The sequence below is a fragment of the Armigeres subalbatus genome, unplaced genomic scaffold (genome assembly GCF_024139115.2).
Source record: "Armigeres subalbatus isolate Guangzhou_Male unplaced genomic scaffold, GZ_Asu_2 Contig152, whole genome shotgun sequence".
Taxonomy (NCBI): domain Eukaryota; kingdom Metazoa; phylum Arthropoda; class Insecta; order Diptera; family Culicidae; genus Armigeres; species Armigeres subalbatus.
In genome coordinates this window covers 825780-831355 of record NW_026942308.1, presented here as the reverse complement: position 1 = coordinate 831355, position 5576 = coordinate 825780, and the positions used below count along the sequence as shown (strand labels likewise).

Genomic DNA, 5576 nt, shown 5'->3' with positions numbered 1-5576 from the left:
GGGCGACATGTGGATGGCCATTCGGGGGAAGGTCTACAACGTGACCAGCTATCTGGACTTTCATCCTGGGGGTAAGACTTATTCAATTTATTCAATTAAGTTGCAGTAAATTATACCAATTCGATTATGTTTTCCTACCAGGTGTTGATGAACTGATGCGCGGTGCCGGAAAAGACGCCACCAACCTGTTTGACGAAGTGCATGCTTGGGTTAACTATGAATCCCTCCTTGCCAAGTGCTACATCGGTCCTCTGCGAAGCACCGGCATACTAAAACTAGTGCCAGAAGAACCAGAAAACTCCTCGAAATCCCCAAGCAATCAAATGCCTCCACCTTCACCATCACTATCCTTCCTAAAGCCACCCTCTCCTAGCAAACCTTCGGTAATTGTTACACCCACGACACCCGCAGCCCCAGCAAAGATTTTCTCGGAAAATCGAGATTTAAGTAGTTCCAACGAAAATTCCCCCGCAAAATCTCCCCCCGTTGTGCCTCGCTTCGATTGGCTTCAAAAAACGGCTGAAGTCACGTTCATTTTTTACACCAAAGCGCTCTGTAACCCGGCTGTTGTTGTAGAGTTCGCCAATAACCTTGAGTTCAGCGTTCGAATCTTCCTCGAAGGAAACGTCCTCCATCGGTACCAGTTCCAAGTGGCAAACAATCTCCAGTGGCCTTGTACAGTTCGACAATCGTTGGAAGCCGGTAAGGTAGAACTTGTTTTCAACAAGCTCCTCCCAGGTCTGTGGACCAACTACGGACAAATGGAGTACAAGCGGACGGAAAACTACCCCATGGAACTGCACGAGTACGACGTGGCAGCGAATCGAAATCACGCACGACTCCTGTGCATTGCTTCTCCGGCCAAAAAACAATTCCATCCTACAAAGTATTCCTATCGGTTACCACATCTCCATAACGGGTACCGTCGCAAGCGGGCAGGTCCTGACGCGTAGCTTTACTCCCGTACCCTCGATTGCCATCCCGACGAACTGTCCGCCAACGTTTGTTCCTCTGCTGGTTAAAACCTACCTGCTGGGGGGCCTCTCCGAGCACCTGACGAGGCCGGTTCCACTGGCCACTTCGCTACAGATCTCGCAACCGAGTGGGAACTTCCCACTCGCCAAGCTCAAACATCACAACCGAATTGCCTTACTAGCCGCCGGCAGTGGGATCACGCCGATGCTAGCCTTACTATGCTACCTGCTGGAGCGGAGTAGTAATAAAATGTAAGTATGATACTTTTTTTGTGAAGAGTTTTTGGTCTGCATCGTACATCGGAAGGAAGAATTAGAGAAAAAAAATTATATCGCGATAGCTTTTCCATGTGTATACTTTGGTCATAACACCTTAATATTTGATTTGTTATCATATGTTATGAAATCTCATCGAGCAGTTCATGCCATTCTACTTTATAAGTTACTACCTGTTCCAATTTAATGCTTAAACTATCCTTATCATAGCAATGAATTTTTAAAAATCATTAAACTTCATCATTAGTTTTCTCCAAGAATTCATACTTGAATTCCGTAAACTTTCTACGAGAATCGAATTCTTTTCCGGCTCCTTTCAAGAAGCTCTAAAACCTACTTTCAAGGCTCGAAAGCCTTTTTTCAAGAGGCTTGGAAGCCTCCATTCAAGAGCCTCGGAAGCCTCATATCAAGAGGCTCGGCAATCTCGTTTCAAGAGACTCGAAAGCCTCCTTTCAAGAGGCTCCAAACCTCCTTAAAAAGGCTCCAAAACTCCTTTCGAGAGACTCGCAAGCATTCTCACAAGAAATTACTTTTTAAGAGGCTCGCAAGCCTTCTTCCAAGAGGCTCGGAAGCGTTCTTGCAAAATTCTGGGAAGCCTCCATTTAAGAAGTTCGGAAGCCTCCTTTCAAGAGCCTCGGAAGCCCCCTTTCAAGAGGCTCGGAAGCCCCCTTTCAAGAGGCTTGGAAGCCCCCTTTCAAGAGGCTCGGAAGCCTCCTTTCAAGAGGCTCGGAAGCCTCCTTTCAAGAGGCTCGGAAGCCTCCTTTCAAGAGGCTCGGAAGCCTCCTTTCAAGAGGCTCGGAAGCCTCCTTTCAAGAGGCTCCGAAGCCTCCTTTCAAGAGGCTCAGAAGCCTTCTGTCAAGAGGCTCAGAGTCTCCTTTCAAGAGGCTCCGGAAGTCTCCTTTCAAGAGGCTCAGAGCCTCCTTTCAAGAGGCTCAGGAAGCCTCCTTTCAAGAGGCTCAGGCCTCCTTTCAAGAGGCTCAGGAAGTCTCCTTTCAAGAGGCTCGGAAGTCTCCTTTCAAGAGGCTAGAGCCTCCTTTCAAGAGGCTCGGAAGCCTCCTTTCAAGAGGCTCAGAGCCTCCTTTCAAGAGGCTCAGAGCCTCCTTTCAAGAGGCTCGGAAGCCTCCTTTCAAGAGGCTCGGAAGCCTCCTTTCAAGAGGCTCGGAAGCCTCCTTTCAAGAGGCTCGGAAGCCTCCTTTCAAGAGGCTCGGAAGCCTCCTTTCAAGAGGCTCGGAAGCCTCCTTTAAAAAGGCTCGGAAGCCTCCTTTCAAGAGGCCCGGAAACCTCCCTTTAAGAGGCCCGGAAGAATCCCTTCAAGAACCACGAAAGCATACTTTCAAAAGGCTCGGAGGCCTCCTTTTGAGAGGTTCGGAGGACTTCTATTGAGAGGTTCGGAAACTTCCTTATCTCCTGCAAGTATGTATAAACAGATCAGCGAAAATTTCAGACAACTCATGCGTTATACTTATTTTTATTTACATCGAATTAAATAGGAGGTAAAGGTTGAGAACCGCTTTTCTAAAGGAACTCCTGGACATACTTCTGAAAGAACATCTTAAGTATTTTTTTTTTGTACAGAGTACTGAACAAACTTTATGCAGATAAAATTCTATACAGTTTATCTGATTAATTGAACTTTATCGGTAAGGTTAAAAAAAAAGCAAATATTAAGTTATAAGCAGTCTCTTTATTTTCTATTCTTTTTTTACCAAAACACGCCAGTCACTTTTTTGACGATTTCAGAATCGTCACCATCAGCCCTTGTTTTCTATGACAGTTTGATGCAAATCTAACAATCTGGATGTTATAGGATTAGAAGATCCAATAGTGGAGGAACTAAGCTCGTTCAACACATTTTTTTGGCTTACACCACGTCTGTACTTCAATTGGCTCACCTTAAATATTCATCATAAATATTCTTTCCATTCATTCCATATCAATTATTATAGTTTAAACCAAGAGAGCTCCATTCGCTTGTTACCCATATAACAAACAGCACTACCGCAGCTATAGGAACACCCACGACTATCGGAACTTTTACCCTATTGGATTCAAATTATTAGTTTATCAAAGGACAAATTAATCGTCTTAAAAATATTTCCATCACGTGACTCGTCACAAACTCTCTAAAATCGTCTCCTATATCGTCTTTGCAAATGCCAGCATAATCCGTTTACGATTTCACGTTTCAGCAAAAAATTATGCAGCTTATTTCAGTTGTTCTACAAATCCGAAACGAAAACATTTCCTTTGTCCTGAAAATGTAACGTCTATGGATTCCTCGATTTCTCGCATCATGCCCCAAACACAACAAGAAGCCCATAACGACAACACGTTGCTGCTGGGTTCTGCTTTACTTTGGTTCGGTTCCCCCGCACATTCTTGTAGCTACCCGAATAAAAGCACAATAGCATTGTGTGGAGAGAAACCTTCTGCTTCTGGTGCGCCTCGCCCCTACCATGTCAAGTAAGATCAGTGGAGGTGAAAAGGATGTCATTTCAACGACGACCAGCAACACCGGCTGAAATCCTTAGCTGTGCATGCATGCATATTGCATATCCTTCTCCCTTGGCAGTTGGTATATCGCATAAGCGGATCTGTATAAATTGCACTGAACGTCGACTCGTTGAAGCTCAAATCATATGCACGTACCAATTCACATGTCAGCCATAAATTTCGTTACAATTTAAGGAGTAGGATGCGATGGTCCAGACGAAACGCATATTAGGATGTAAAATTTTAAGATCAAAAATTAGATATGATTAGATTAGATATGATGTTCAGTGTTGCGTTGCTCATGGAATCTAATGTTTTGTGCCAACATGCTCAACTGACTCGTCTGTCGAATTGTGGTGCAGCAGCATTGTCTTCGATATTTTCACTTTCTTCTTTTCAGGATCATTTGCTTGTGTAAAACATTACTGCTTTATTGGAAGTTGTGATTAAAAGAAGAGAATTACATTCTCGAATAATTAGTCAGCTAGAGGCTAGACATTTTCTACTCCTTTATTGAATTGAATATATGAGATGACATTGAGATTAAAAAAAGCATTTTCATTTTCGACTTTAGTGGAGGGTGTGAGTGTTATGCCAAAGAAGAAAGAAGAACAAAATTAGTATCTTCATACATGTTTTGTTCATATTTTACATATATTTATACTTTTGGTTGTGTTATTAAAAGTTTTCACATTTCTGTCCTTTTACCAACCGTTTTTGTCTCCCGTAATTTCATTCATCATATAGAACAGATATAGTAGCAGAATTCTGCTTCAAACGTGTCATTCTTATAACTCGCCCAACTAATAGGTGTATGTACTTTGATATTCCATACCTACTCTTTTACAAACGAAAAACGCCCATATGAAACAAAACCTTCCGATGTCCGGCATGATATGGCTTGCCGAACAATTTACCACATTTTGCGACAAATTAATCAACAATATCTATTCTTATCTATTTATACTAAAACAGGGAATCCATAAGCCTTTTGTACTTCAACAAAACCGAAGGGGACATCTGGTGCCGAGAGATGCTGGATGATTTATGCGCCAGGGACAAAAGGTAAATTTGTGTTGTCTAATTTAATGAGATGATTAGTCCATCTATGTATATTCATGCGTTGGCCCTTGTGTTTCTCGTTCAAGGCAGAGGTAGTAGCTTCTTGATTATATTGTTTGTTTTGGGAAACATCCTGTATTTGAAATTAGAGTATTTTCTTTTCGATGACGATGATATACGCGGATTTTAATATCACCCACGTAAAAAACGTAACAAATGAAGGCTGTTATTTTCGAACTCAATGCACTAAAGCAGATGACCGAAAATATGTTCACGCCTATTGAGCAATATGTAGTTCTTTTTGTTGCGTAAATTTGCGCACATTAGATTTTAATATATCGATCATCCCTAAAAGCGTCTTAATGGTAAGCAATTGTTTATATGACATAATTGCTCATTCGGATGCAATTGAACAGTAGTGAAGAGATGATCTAAAGGGTATTCTGTCTGCTTAATAATAAATCTCGCTAGATATCTCTTTTCAAAAGGACCTAAGTAACATGAATTAATTTGAAAAGCGCAATCAACAGAACAACTTGAAAGCTATTGATTGCTGTATTCAAATTAAATCATGAAAAAAATGTTATTTAGGTCCTTTTGAAAAGTTAAACGAAAAATGCCCCTTGCTTTGTAGGGTCAGAGTCGCAGGTCAAGTCGCGGGAATCGCCCCTTCTATCCCGTTGATTCTAGTTCCATCGGATTTATCAAAGATAAATATCTCAAATACAGGGTTTGAATCCAAAGGAGAATAAAAAAAACTCAAAGGTGCAG

The 5576-nt window shown here is 41.9% G+C and overlaps 1 pseudogene; it reads left to right on the top strand.

Annotated features, from left to right (window-relative positions):
• The first annotated feature begins 6 nt into the window (after nt 1-6).
• LOC134202908 (cytochrome b5 reductase 4-like) lies at nt 7-4853 on the top strand (annotated as a pseudogene).
• Nucleotides 4854-5576: the final 723 nt, after the last annotated feature.